General features: G+C 42.3%; 1 long non-coding RNA gene across 5 annotated transcripts; it reads left to right on the top strand.

The window, feature by feature from the left end:
- Positions 1–2,138: 2,138 nt before the first annotated feature.
- On the top strand, positions 2,139–13,306 carry LOC120023844. 5 transcript variants are annotated; one of them, XR_005472769.1, is made up of 6 exons: positions 2,139–2,203; positions 2,626–2,915; positions 3,102–3,217; positions 3,743–3,924; positions 8,582–8,708; positions 10,626–13,306. It is a non-coding gene; the product is annotated as an uncharacterized LOC120023844 (long non-coding RNA). The 5 variants fall into 5 exon arrangements; XR_005472772.1 differs by lacking the exons at positions 8,582–8,708; positions 10,626–13,306 and adding an exon at positions 6,625–6,770; XR_005472770.1 differs by lacking the exons at positions 8,582–8,708; positions 10,626–13,306 and adding an exon at positions 3,475–3,588 and having other exon boundaries at positions 3,743–4,476.
- The last annotated feature ends 2,064 nt before the right edge of the window (positions 13,307–15,370 follow it).

The raw sequence follows: 15,370 nt of genomic DNA on the forward strand, positions 1-15,370 counted from the left end.
GTTACTGAGGCGCTGCGGGCTGCAGGAATGTCCACCAGAACTGTTGCCAGAGAATTTTATGTTCATTAAATTCAAACGCAGATTAAATCACAAAGACCAGAGATGTTTTCCAATGCCTAGCAAAGAAGGGTGCCTATTGGTAGATGGGTAAAAAATAAAGAAGCAGACACTGAATATCCCTTTGAGCACCAAATTACACTTTGGATGGTGTATCACTACACCCAGACACTACAAAGATACACGCGTCCTTCCTAAATCAGTTGCTGGAGATGAAGGAAACCGCTCAGGGATTTCACAATGAGGCCAATGATGACTTTAAAACAGTTACAGAGTTTAATGGCTGTGATCGGCGAAAACTGAGGATGGATCAACAACATTGTAGTTACTCCACAAAACCAACCTAATGGACAGAATGAAAAGAAGGAAGCATTTACAGAGTAAAAATATTCCAAAATGTCACGTCTGCTCCCACTCCCGCTCCCACTCTCCGGTGCTCGAGGTCACCAGTTCACTCATCATTACGTACACCTGCCACCGTCGTTACGCGCACCTGCACTTAATTATGGGACTCACCTGGACACCATCACGTCATTTACCTCCCCTATATCTGTCACTTCCTCAGTTTCATTCCCGAGTCTCAGCATTGATGTTGTTGTGCTTCTCCTGTTCAGACGCTGTTCTTGTTTTGTTTCATGTTTATTTATTATTAAATCCACACCCTGTACTTGCTTCTCGTCTGCCAGCGTCTGTCATTTCAGAACCGTTACACTAAAACATACATCCTGCTTGCAACAAGCCACGAAAGTAATACTGCAAAAAAATAAAGCAATTCACTTTTTGCCCTGAATACAAAATGTTATGTTTGGGGTAAATCCAATACAACACATGACTGAGTACCATTATCCATATTTTCAAGCATAGTGGTGGCTGCATCATGGTATGGGTATGCTTGTAATTGTTAAGGACTGGGGAGTTTTTCAGGATAAAAAAGAAAAAGAATGGAGCTAAGCACAGGAAAAATCCTAGAGGAAAACCGGGTTCAGTCTGCTTTCGACCAGACACTGGGAGATGAATTCACCTTTCAGCAGGACAATAACCTAAAAAACAAGGCCAAATCTACGCTGGCGTTGCTTACCAAAAAAACTGTGAATGTTCCTGAGTGGCCGAGTTACAGTTTTGAATTAAATCTGCTTGAAAATCTATGGCAAGACCTGAAAATGGTTGTCTAACAATGACCGACAACCAATTTGGCAGAACTTGAAGAATTTTAAAAAGAATAGTGGGAAAATGTTGCACAATCCAGGTGTGGAAAGCTCTTAGAGACTCACCCAGAAAGACCTAAGACTGTAATCACTACCAAAGGACTTCTACAAAGTATTGACTCAGTGGTGTGAATACTTATATAAATGAGATATTTCTGTATAAAATGTTCACTTTGTCATTATGAGGTATTGTGTGTAGAATTTTGAATTCAGGCTGTAACTCAACATAATGTGCAATAATTCAAGGGGTATGAATACCTTCTGAAGGCACGGTACCACAAGATGTGCAAAGGAGGATAGAGGATAGAACTTAAAAGTATTAATTATTAAGTATTAACTAAACATTTATTTTACACATGGCAATGGGTGACACTAGCACCCCTGTATAATGACCCATTTTGTGAGATTTTGATTTAAAAAGCCAGTACTTTTTACATATCAGACCCTTTGAAGTTATAACCTTATTTGCAATTGATTTGATATGATATGTATCACAACTGGTCGTGATTGGGAGTGCCATAGGGCGGCGCACAATTGGCCCAGCGTCGTCCGGGTTTGGCCGCTGTAGGCCGTCACTGTAAATAAGAATTTGTTCTTAACTGACTTGCCTAGTTAAATAAAGGTTAAATAAAATGTCAAATTAATATAATAAATATGCAGCAGAGGAGCACGAGACATAACAAACATAAAAACCACAAACACAAGGATACTGAATAACAATGAGCTAGTACATCAGTCATGGGCTGACAGCCACCAATATAAATATGTACAACGTTAGCAGCAGCACAAAAGTATGGCGATAGTACAAAGTTACATAACATGCTGACCAAACCGGACGTGCGCTTCAGTCCACTTGCGCCATCGCGCTCACGTTGATTTTGTTTACCCACACCAGAAGCGATGTAATGGCTGTTGGAAGGAGAGGACCAAGGTGCAGCGTGGTAAGTGTCCATGTTAATATTTATTTTAACTCAGAACACTAAGACAAAATAACAAAAATAGACCAACACGAAACAGTTCTGTCTGGTGCAGACACAGAGACAGAAAAACAACTACCCACAAAACCCCTGTGGGCAAGAGCTACCTAAGTATGGTTCTCAATCAGAGACAACGATAGACAGCTGCCTCTGATTGTACTGGGCTTGCTGGGGATTGTGCTTGCGCTTGATCAAGCTGACCCGATTGTTCAGCTTACTGCGTTTATTGAGTTTCTCTAGACTGCTGCTGTGTGCTCGCAGTTGGGAAGAGCCAGGTGCACTTTGCATGTGTTATATATTGGCCGAACCGGTCCTCCACTGTGTTCAACTGTTACGAATATCTGTCTATTTATATTTTAATGTTGTCTTTCTATCTGTGTGTGTAGATTCATGGCTGGAATGTTGCAGGAATAGAGGCTGTCCTGCAGTTCCTGCACATGATTGTGATCACAGTTGGTGTGCAACTGGAACGCCTGCTTTCAGTTCCTGGTTGCCACTCTCATAGAATTCCCTGAGAACAGCTGGGTTTCGACACATCCAACTAACACACTACCTCTGTATTACTTCAGAGTGTCTGTGCTAAGGGCTCCAGTCTAGTCACCTTACATTATGATTGTGTTAATGACAATGCAATAGCAATGAACAACACAGCCATTTGAATTGCCATGTTGTCAGGGTAAGTACATGTTTCGTTCCTTATGTCATTTGATGACTCTGAACTAGGGGTCCATCGGAAGTCCCAAAGACCATTCACTGTAGGCCTACACATTTCTTAGTTGTATAGGCATTGTTTAATTGTGTTATACAGTGCAAATGTACAATGCGTATGGATGATACCGTTTATCTCCCTCTTTGATTTCAGGAGTACCAGAGTGTGGGTAGTCATCATGACCCTGATGATTGGAACAATGATGTATGCTTTGATGGTGGCCAGAATAACTTCCATAGTGACCAGCGTCAGCGAACACATAATATAAGGTAGTGTTACACATTCGTCTCTTAAACACTGGAGGGCAGTATGAGCATGATGATAAGACAAAGCTTTATTGTTGCCACTGGTGGATGTGCTGTCTCTCAACTTTACCCATGCACTCTGTCCACTAGCTCATGACTACAAGATTCATATGGGTCTCTCAAGACTTAAATACCTTCCCCAGGGTGTCTACTATACGCAACCACGCTACCACAGATTATAGCTTATTGTGTGTGTGTGTGTGTCTGTGACTGTGGTGCAGGTTAACAATGTGATCCTGCGCCACAGGATCATCAGCCACCTGGAGAACAGATACCAGGGCAAGTGGTTCGATGAGAACGCCATCCTCATGGAGCTCTCAGCACATCTCAGACGGGTCCGAACTGGAATGACATCCAAATAATGAGCTTTTAAGACACTGTTAACACAACATGAAGAACAACAAACTGCTAGTTTTATCTGGTTTTCGTAATGGATTTTGTATTAAATGATTCACTTAATTTCTTATGCTGTGTGTTTTGTCTCAACAGGAGGTGATCAGCTACAACTGTGCCAACCTCATTTCCAACATGCCGTGCTTAAAGACGCAGACCCCTTCATCGCTGAGCTGCTGGAGGTGCTGCAGTTTGAGATTTTCCAAACAGGGGACCTGATCATCCGCAGGGGGTTTCTGGGAGACTGCATTTATTTCATCGACAGGGGTACCTTTGAGGTAGAGACCTTCAAATTCACCAATAGACTGTCTGATGGAGACATCTTTGGAGGTAGTTTCGACACGGCACCACTATCAAACTTTAATCAATGTTGGGGTTTAGGTAGTGCCTCACTATTTGACTTTGTGGACCAAGTGTCTAAAATGGTGGTAGCTTATCCAAAACAAGTAAGGTTATACATCTGTTTGGTTTTGTGAAGCACATGGATCATTAGTATTCTAGACTAGAACTACTAGACTGATCTTTTTATATGAAACAAGATAATGGGGCCTGTAGATGAGATCGAGCTGATGAGCTGTTGCGTATAGTGCGGCTCATGTATGGCACTCTATGTTTTAATGGGGAAATTATAGTGAAAGAAGATTTCCAGTTGATTGTGTGTGTGAATAAAATATAAAATGTGTGCTCATGAAATAATAAGCCGAATGTGAAAACATCAGTGATTTTTGTTGTTGTTGATTTAGAGTTTATAGTAACATGTACAGGGTTGCAGATGTAATTACAGGGTACAGTGACATTATTGAGCTCCAACAATGCAGGCCAAAGTGAAATAAAACCATACAAATAAGAATAAAAAATAAATAATATATACATTTTTAACAAATGTGGCAATGATAAATGTCCATTGGAGTGGGGGCAGGGTAAATGGCCGGTGGGTGGGGGGTGCTCATATACTGACGATGCTCATATACTGCCCTCGTCTGAGTGATGGAAGCAGGTAGAACAGGGCATGGCTCGGGTGACTGAGGTCCCTGATGATCTTATTGGCCTTCCTGTGACACCTGGTGTTGTAGGTGGCCTGGAGGGCAGGCAGTGTGCACCCAATGTTGCATTCGGCTGAGCGTACCACCCTCTGTAGCGCCTTGCAGTCAGCGGCGGTGGAGTTGCCGTACCAGGCTGTGATGCAGCCCGATAGTATGCTCTCGATGGTGCTCCTGTAGAACACTGAGGGCCCACGGGAATAGGCTGAATTTCTTCAGCATCCTGAGGTTGAAGAGTCGCTGTCGTGCCTTCTTCACTACAGTGTCCTTGTGGTTAGACCGTTTCACCATTGAGACCTGTACGCAGAGGAACTTGACGTTTTTTACCGTCGCCACCCCGGCCCTGTTGATGAGGATGGGGGTGTGCCCAGCCTGGTTCTTCTTGAAGTCTACAATCAGCTCCTTTGTTTTATTGACATTGAGAGAGAGTTTGTTTATTTGGCACCACGCCAACGGAGTGCCTACCTCCTCCCTATAGGCTGTTTCGTCCTTGTTGGTAATCAGGCCTAATACTGTCGTGTTGTCAGCGAACTTGATGATGGAGTTGGAACAGTGTGATGCCGCACAGTCGTGGGTATACAGGGAAAAGAGTATCCTGGGGTATCCTGGGTGAAACTGTTGTAATGTGCTTCAGCATATCCACCTCACACTTTCTCCATTTAAATATACACAGAATTATTTACACCTTCAAGACAGCTCCGATTGAACTGCACATCAGTCAATTACCAAATCAGAAATGTTCTATGATTCCAATTTAGTGTGGAGTCCTTGGCTCCCTTTGGTTTTCCCCTTTTAGATTTTCACCCTGACAGTGACAAATTACTCCTCTGCTTGGCGAGATTGAAAATTAAAAGCATTTAGAGTTGCTCATGCATTTATGCTAATGAGAAATTCAGATATGATTTGCATGCAAAAGAGGCCAGTCTGAAAGCTCATCATTTCCCCCTCTCAACCCCCAGCCTCTTTGCGTTTCTCTGGGCTTTCTTTGACTTTTTATGCAAGCGAAGAAAATCTGCACACTGAATACACTTCAAAAGTAACATGTCATACGCCAAAGTTGTATTATGTGCATAAAATTCTGTGATGACCGTGAGGTGATGTTAGTTTTTATCCAGCCAAGCATTAGTGGCAAGGTTATTAACATAGCTATTTAGTATGGTTGGTCACGCTCACTACAAAACATTGGGGTTTATTTACTTCATGCTGTGAACATTATTATTACATTACATTTTAAGAACTAAAAAGGTTTGTTGTAATGCGAAACATTTATAGAGCCACTGAGATCATTTAGGTTGAAATACGTAGCTGACCTGTGTTTTTAGTGAGTCCAACTACTTCTTTACACAGCAAATACATTTGTGCTATTAATTTGTTTTGTTTCAGTTACTATAATGATTGTAACCTTGGCAAAAGATGCATTAATGAAGGTAGAAAATTAAATGCAGGCTTAATTTGTTTTGTGTTCATGGCTTCCGCAAAATAGGTTTGATTTTATTGAGGAATTTGATGAGTAGGGAAAGCGCTGACATGACACTTGTATTTGTCATCATGTCACTTCAAGGAGGATGGCGCCGCAATTATGAATACGGGTGCACAGCAATTAAAAACTGTAGCATTCATTAATAATTTTTATATTAATTTATCAGCGCATACTAAAATCATTGCTACTGCACTGGCTTTCCAATTACATTGCTTAATTAGAAATGTCAATATTAAGAAATAATTAAATTTAGGAATAAATTAAGGTTGTCACATTTACTCCTTAAATGTTTACAACCATCACTCAAATGATATCTCCTGTAATGTGTTTTGTGAGAGAAAAAACGTAGGGCTTATCCACTCAGAGGCTTCTCCTGAGTATTTTTAATATACTGATTTAACAATAGCTGTTCTTCTCTCGTCTGTCCTTTGCTCCCGTTCTGACCTCTAATCTCTCAGAGCTGTGCCTGGTGATGCCGAACGGCAAGAGCAGTGCCAAAGTGACAGCGCTGACCACCTGCCGGCTCTACTCCCTGTACGTCAAGGACTACAGGAGGGTCCTGATCCGCTTCCCTGAGTTCAAAGCTCAGATAGACGACGTGGCCAAGGAGATACTCATTGTATATGACCACTTACTGTCTTAGAATGACCCTATCACCAAGCATTGCAATAACTATAGTTGAAGTCGTAAGTTTACATACACTTAGGTTGGAGTCAATAAAACTCGTTTTTCAACCACTCCACAAATTTCTAATAGTTAATAGTTTTGGCAAGTCGGTTAGGACATCTACTTTGTGCATGACACAAGTAATTTTTCCAACAATTGTTTACAGACAGATTATTTCACTTATAATTCACTGTATCACAATTCCAGTGGATCAGAAGTTTACATACACTAAGTTGACTATGCCATTAAACAGCTAGGAAAATTCCAGAAAATTATGTCATGGCTTTAGAAGCTTCTGATAGGCTAATTGACATCATTTGAGTCAATCGGAGGTGTACCTGTGGATGCATTTCAAGGCCTACCTTCAAACTCACTTCCTCTTTGCTTGACATCATGGGAAGATCAAAAGAAATCAGCCAAGACCTCAGAAAATAATTGTAGACCTCCACAAGTCTGGTTCATCCTTGGGAGCAATTTCCAAACGCCTGAAGGTACCACGTTCATCTGTACAAACAATAGTACGCAAGTATAAACACCATAGGACCACACAGCCGTTATACCGCTCGGGAAGGAGACGCGTTCTGTCTCCTAGAGATGAACGTACTTTGGTGCCAAAAAGTGCAAATCAATCCCAGAACAACAGCAAAGGACCTTGTGAAGATGCTGGAGGAAACTGAAAGGCCGATCAGCAAGGAAGAAGCCACTGCTCCAAAACAACCATAAAAAAGCCAGACTACGCTTTGCAATTGCACATGGGGACAAAGATCATACTTTTTGGAGAAATGTCCTCTGGTCTGATGAAACAAAAATAGAACTGTTTGGTCATAATGACCATCGTTATGTTTGGAGGAAAAAGGGGGAGGCTTGCACGGGGGTGGCAGAATCATGTTGTGGGGGTGCTTTGCTGCAGGAGGAACTGGTGCACTTCACAAAATAGATGGCATCATGAGTAAAGAAAATTATGTGGATATATTGAAGCAACATCTCAAGACATCAGTCGGGATGTTAAAGCTTGGTCGCAAATGGGTCTTCCAAATGGACAATGACCCCAAGCATACTTACAAAGTTGTGTCAAAATGGCTTAAGGACAACAAAGTCAAGGCATTGGAGCGGCCCTCACAAAGCCCTGTCCTCAATCCTATAGAAGATTTGTGGGCAGAACTGAAAAAGCGTGTGCGAGCTAGGAGGCCTACAAACTTGACTCAGTTACACCAGCTCTGTCAGGAGGAATGGGCCAAAATTCACCCAACTTATTGTGGGAAGTTTGTGGAAAACTACCCGAAAATTTTTACTAGGATTAAATGTCAGGAATTGTGAAAAACTGAGTTTAAATGTATTTGGCTAAGGTGTATGTAAACATCCGACTTCAACTGTATTTCCTATTGCGTCTCACCAACTAGGCTACCACTGAGTTGCTACTAAGTTGCAGATGGTTCTACACCAGGCGATGATTGTTCATTCTGACACCATCCCAATGTTGTTTGAGGACATAATTTCCAGGGTTTCTTGTATGTAGTGGTTGTTAGGTGACCTGAATTTGTTCTAGTGAATCTTGGTATATTTTAGTCATTTATCCAGAGCGACTTACAGTAGCAATTAGGGTTAAGTGCCTTGCTCAAGGGCACATTGACAGATTTTTCACATTGTCGGCTTGAGATTTGTGCCAGCAACCTTTCAGTTAGTTGCCCAACACTTTAACCGCTAAACTACCTGCAACCGTAGTTTACTCTTGTCATTTTACTCTTTTAGGTTCTGAGCTGAAGTAAGCTGAGTCTCAAAAAGCTGCATCCAAAGTGGACAACAAGGACAAAGCTAGATCCAGAGAGGACAAGGTCTATCAAGACAAGGATGCATAAGGATCCCCATATTCCACGTGGTAAGTCTTAAATATCTGTCTTGAATTACTCAAAACTTCAATTTAAATACAGTGGTGCTTATATACAGTATATGCGTTGTTTTGATTGAATGTTATTGGCCAGAAATCTTTTTGTATTTCAGGCGATAGCAAAGTTGGAAATGACACTGATGCATTTCATTACACTCAGCACTTTTGGTCACTGTTTCCACTTACAAAATAAAATCTAGACTTAATATGATGTCCACCTAAATAAACAGGCAAGTGACAATCTATGTACACTACCGTTCACAAGATTGGGGTCACTCCTCTTTCTATTCTGGTTAGAGCCAGTTTGTGCTGTTCTCTGAAGGGAGTAGTACACAGCGTTGTACGAGAGCTTCAGTTTCTTGGCAATTTCTCGCGTGGAATAGCCTTCATTTCTCAGAACAAGAATAGACTGATGAGTTTCAGAAGAAAGTTCTTTGTTTCTGGCCATTTTGAGCCTGTAATCGAACCCACAAATGCTGATGCTCCAGATACTCAACTAGTCAACTAGTCAACTCAACTAGTCTAAAGAAGTTTTATTGCTTCTTTAATCAGTACATCTGTTTTCATCTGTGCTAACATAATTACGAAAGGGTTTTCTAATGATCTTAAAATTATTTTTTTAAACGATAAACTTGGATTAGCTAACACAACTTGCCATTGGAACACAGGAGTGATGGTTGCTGATAATGGGCCTCTGTACGCCTATGTAGATATTCCATTAAAAATCTTTAATTTTATATTTTTTTTAATGGACAAAAAATTTGCTTTTCTTTCAAAAACAAGGACATTTCTAAGTGACCCCAAACTTTTGAACGGTAGTACTCCGTGTGTGTGCTCGCTTTCGAGAGTATCTGTGAGAAATGATCTAGCACAAGATAAGTCAACCAGATATATTCTTGTCTTTATCTTGCCGAGATCATCAACACACTGCAGTGAGCACTTTAATACTCTAATAACACAATCATACTGTTGAACAGTGTGAATACCATGTTTACAGTACAAAGTGAAGGTATTTATCACTTCTGAGGTTGAGGGGGACTCTGGGCTTTTATTGGACTTTTAATCAGTTTAAACCAATCTCCTAAAAGCACCTGTTGGATGCAGTGCATCGGATGAAACGGAGGAAGACTTGAAAGTGTCTATTGCTCAAAGGAAGGAAGGCTGGGCTCCAATGATAGGATCAGTCTCTGGGCTACAGCATTTTCTCTAGCTAGTTTCGTTTAGCTCAAAGCACATGTGACAGCACACTAATTACACTGCACTATTCCCTCAGTTGTAAAATGTTATTAGCACAGGCCTTATTGAAGTTGCTGCCGACTAATTACTTTGTTATTTACCATAGTAAAGGAAACCTTAAACTCATGGAATACTGTTAGCTGAATATGTTTATATACTGTATGTTTAAACAAGGTTGTTTTGATACTCCTATTATACGATACGAGGCATTTTAAATATTACTAAATCATGGTATTTATCTTCTCATAAACAAGAAGATACCAAGCACCACTCATGCATAAAAAGTGAATGAAGAACAAAGACTGTTTTGGGTGTTATATTTGAGCGTTGTTTGTTTCAGCGGAAGGTCATTTTCAGAACCTTGTCCAATTACATTTCTGTTCACGAGTCGATATCCATGTTGTATGAATACATGTGAAAATGGTCTCACTGCCTCTCTCTCCCTCAGCGTTTCTCTCTCTCAGCCTCTCTCTCTCTCAGCCTCTCGCCTCTCTCTCTCAGCCTCTCTCTCAGCCTTTCTCGCTCTCTCTCAGCCAGCCTGTGATACTGATAGAGTGAAGTATGATGTTCTGCTGTTATAAACACACCATGACCATGTGAGGTTATTGACCTGACCCTGATGTTTTCCACCTGTCAACATGACTCCTCTGCTTCTCCCTGCTGAACCAACAGGGAGAATAAAGAGACCCTGGCGACTGAAAGGCTGTATCAATCAGGAGAGAGCGAGAGAGAAAGAGAGTGAGAAAGAGAGCGATTCCATTCTCTAGCCAGCGGCCCCAGATTAGCTCTGAGAGGCAAAGGAGCGCCCCCGCTCTTTGACAAATGAGAAAAGCCTCCGCCGGCCTGGCCAAACTGACAGGGCAAATGGAAGCAATTCCTCCCGAGGCGGGGGAGAGCAGCTGTGACCAAGGCCTGGTGTTCCAGTGCCACTCCAGATGGGGGACGGCCTCGCCACAGTGGCCTTGCCGCTAGACAATTGGCGTTCCTCTCACGATGGCGAGCGGGTGAGCAGGCGGCCCTGGGAGACGGTGTGTAACGCTGACCTGTGTGAAACCCCATCAGTCGCGGATCACCGTCCCACTTTACCTGCCGGGGGGAGCCGCCACTGTGTGTTTGTTTCTCCCCCCACCTCTTCTGAGAAAGAGACGTTTGTGTGTGTCATGTGAAGGCAACAATACAGAGACTTGTATTAAGAGAAAAAGTGTGCAGTATGGCCTCATGTGGTGGGATAACTCATTGACCTCAGGCTAGAAGCAACAGTTTCCAGTGTCTGGGCATGGTAACCCAGTCTCAGCCCAGAGCCCTGTGATGGAGTGAATTACACAGAGACCCTGATGGATTAAACCGTCCCCTGGTGAGATGTACTGCTGCTATCACCGGAGACACTCACAGAGGTGACTGGGATGGGACGGTGGAGAGGAGAGAAGTGAAGGAGAGGAATGGTAGAACGATAAGGATTTGGAAAAAGGGGGGAAGAGGAAGAATAGAGTGTATAGGGGAGCAGATGAGGATAGGGCAAGGAGGGAAAGGAGTGCAGTGGGAGATATCCAAGTAAATAGGAGACAGGGTTTGTGGGAGAGGAATGGAAGTTAGCTAACCTTTAGTTCCCCTGTCAGTGTTCAGTGTGTGGGTGTTGAGGCTGACACTGGGGAGGTGAGTGAGCAGAGCGCTGCATCATGGGTGAATGCTGCTTTATCCAGGGCTAAATGGTCCAGGCTTCACGAAGACACACAGCCACTATAATTATCTATCCCCGCCTGAGGAATCAATTGTAGCTAAGCCTCATTTTTATCAGACGGCGATCCTGGCATTAAAGTTTTAAAAACCTCAAACTATTTAAAAGTCATGCTTTCAGGGACACACACAGAACATTTGCTGTTAACAAATAACTTAATAACTTTCAATTATTTATTCATGGTCTGTGCCGAATTTGACTCTAGGTTAATTTCTCTGCTTTATACATTGTTTAAATATGCATCACCTCTTGACTCTTATATAAGTGTGGCTGTCAGATCTATCAGCTCTGTGCTGACTTTGAGGGAAACAGCTATGGTCTTATTGCTCTTTTATAGACCTTACAGACTGGTTTAAATAGTGAGTCTATACAAGTGTAATTACTGTTATGCATGTTTGCTCCCAAAGCTAATGCCCATAGGCTTTAGCTCAGTGGGTTAACACAGTCTTGAGGCCAACAGACATCTGCGACCAGTGCCAGGATAATCTCATTCTGATTTGCATATTCATATGAACTCCATAATTCAGCAAGTGACTAAAATGGGTCAGGAGGTGATGGAGGATCAGGAAAGTGGAGCTAGCTTTCCATAGCCCCGGTCCGCTGAAAGCATGAGAAACAATGTGGCAGACCTGAAATAGTTCACAGCTTCAGAACATTCCCTGGGGGGGGGGGCAAATTGGCTCTCAGAAGAGTAAAAAGAAACAATTGCCCTTTACCTCTGAGGTTGCATGTCGTCTCTCAACCACTCACCGCTGGGCAGATTAAGGTCAAGTAGACCATTTTCCTTCTTTCTCTGCTCTGAAGGCAGAGCTAGAAAGAGGGGGAGAAACAGAAAGAGAATTAGAGGGAAAGAGAGGGATTCTGAAGGTCTTTCAAAGAGGTTTTACAGCCATCCCTGGTGATTTTCTCCCTTTAAACGTTGATAATGGCTGCTTGTCAGAGACGATGAGCTCAGAACTCACCTGCTGTTTCTCAGGCCGACTACGAGATCTCTTTTTACACACATTAATTATGAAAGAAATGCCATGTTGATCCCATTGCTGTTGAATGTGACTCACACATATGTCCATGAATAGATTACAAGAGGCAGATATGTTGAGAATGTAGGCTACCCCCAATTTTCTCTCTCTCAAGAATTTAGTAAATACTTAGTAAATCAACTTTCGCCTTTGCAGTAATGTATAATGAGTCATTGAAATATCGACGCAATTTGTGCTCATGTACATATCTACCTCAAATACTGTACCTTGTACCTCTGCACATTGATCTGGTACTCCCTACTACTGGATTGCCAGACATAGCTGCTGAGTGGGTGATTCTTATGAAACTTTCCACCATGATACCTATTGGGTCACTAAGGATCTATAGTTATCTATATCTTAATTATTATTATGTTTATTGATCAGATATTATGCATTTTACCACAATTTCCACAACTACCAATGCAAAAATTCTCATTACCGCAATAGTTTTTTAAGTCCAAAAAAGTCATAAACAAATCAATTTGTAATCATTTTTAACATTGCTCACCTAATGAAAAGGCCTGAATTATACATAACAATAAAAGCAAATATACAGTGGGGAGAACAAGTATTTGAAACACTGCCGATTTTGCAGGTTTTCCTACTTACAAAGCATGTAGAGGTCTGTCATTTTTTATCATAGGTACACTTCAACTGTGAGAGACGCAATCTAAAACAAAAATCCAGAAAATCACATTGTATGATTTTTAAGTAATTAATTTGCATTTAATTGCATGACATAAGTATTTGATACATCAGAGAAGCAGAACTTAATATTTGGTACAGAAACCTTTGTTTGCAATTACAGAGATCATACGTTTCCTGTAGTTCTTGACCAGGTTTGCACACACTGCAGCAGGGATTTTGGCCCACTCCTCCATACAGACCTCCAGATCCTTCAGGTTTCGAGGCTGTCGCTGGGCAATACGGACTTTCAGCTCTCTCCAAAGATTTTCTATTGGGTTCAGGTCTGGAGACTGGCTAGGCCACATGTTTCAGCATGATAATACACAGCCCCATGTCTCGGATCTGTACACAATTCCTGGAAGCTGAAAATGTTCCAGTTCTTTCATGGCCTGCATACTCACCAGACATGTCACCCATTGAGCATGTTTGGGATGCTCTGGATCGACATGTATGACATCGTGTTCCAGTTCCCGCCAATATCCAGCAACTTTGCACAGCCATTGAAGAGGAGTGGGACAACATTCCACAGGCCACAATCAACAGCCTGATCAACTCTATGCAAAGAAGATGTTGCGCTGCATAAGGCACACATGGTCACACCAGATACAGACTGTCTTTCTGATGCACGCCCCTACCTTTTTTTAAGGTATCTGTGACCAGTTGGGAAATTCATAGATTAGGGCCTAATGAATTTATTTAAATCGACTGATTTTCTTATACAGTATTAACTGTAACTCAGTAAAATCTTTGAAATTATTGCATGTTGCATTTATATTTTTGTTCAGTATATTTTCTATAGTCAAAAGTGGCCTTAGGCATCAAAAGGTGACCTTTTTAGAAAAAGTAAGTTCTCCAATGTCTTTACGGGTAGTATTGGTGTAATACAGTGTTTTCCATTAAAGACGGCCGTCGGCTAACCAGCCGGACAAATTTTCAACCGGCTACTTTTCCCACTTCCTATTAACTAGGCTACTTTTCTTTTAAATGTTCAATTCACCAGTCGGTCGAGCCCTCTAGAATGAACAATATGCATCTTCTAGCAATCTATTGATAGGATAGGTGCCTGTCAGTCACAAAGCGAGCGATGACAGGGAAACGCTGTCTGCTGTCTGTCCCGCCTCCCGGTACAATTTGTGTGTGCTGTGGTTGGTTGGAGTCACATTTCTTTACACAGAGGAGGGAGAGAGCATGATGCTCATGAATTTGCATGTGCCATGTACAGTAATGTGGTAACCTCACGTAGCAGGCGTAAAAAAAAAACGCCTGAAACTAGATCCCCTACATACTAGACTTAACGAGATTGAGTAAAACCTTTGAGAGGTTCTCTTCTGCACTGCTCAACCAATCCAGTAAATGGGGAGGAGGAGTTAAGATGGAGCGTCGCCTTAACGTCCAAAAGCAGAAGATGAGTCACAGGATCTCTTTCCATTTCTCATGAAAACCGGAACATCCGGTTGTTGGGGGCTCTGGCTGGGCCACTCAAGGACATTCAGAGACTTGTCTCGAAGCCACTCCTGTGTTGTCTTGGCTGTGTGCTTAGGGTCGTTGTCCTGTTGGAACGCTGTCCTTTGCCCCAGTCTGAGGTCCTGAGCGCTCTTGAGCACGTTTTCATAAAGTATCTCTCTGTACTTTGCACCTTTCATCTTTCCCTCGATCCTGACTAGTCTCCCATGCTTCACCGTAGGGATGGTGCCAGGTTTCCTCCAGACGTGACGCTTGGCATTCAGGCCAAAAAGTGGGTTTCAGACCAGAGAATCTTGTTTCTCATGATCTGAGTCCTTTTGGTGCCTCCAAGCGGGCTGTCATGTGCCTTTTACTGAGGATTGGCTTCTGTCTGGCTACTCTACCATGAAGGCCTGATTGGTGGAGTGCTGCAGAGATGGTTGTCCCTCTGGAAGTTTTGTCTATCTCCACAGAGGAACTTTGGAGCTCTGTCAGAGTTACCATCGGGTTCTTGGTCACCTCCGTGACCA

This window comes from Salvelinus namaycush, chromosome 28 (genome assembly GCF_016432855.1).
Source record: "Salvelinus namaycush isolate Seneca chromosome 28, SaNama_1.0, whole genome shotgun sequence".
Classification (NCBI taxonomy): domain Eukaryota; kingdom Metazoa; phylum Chordata; class Actinopteri; order Salmoniformes; family Salmonidae; genus Salvelinus; species Salvelinus namaycush.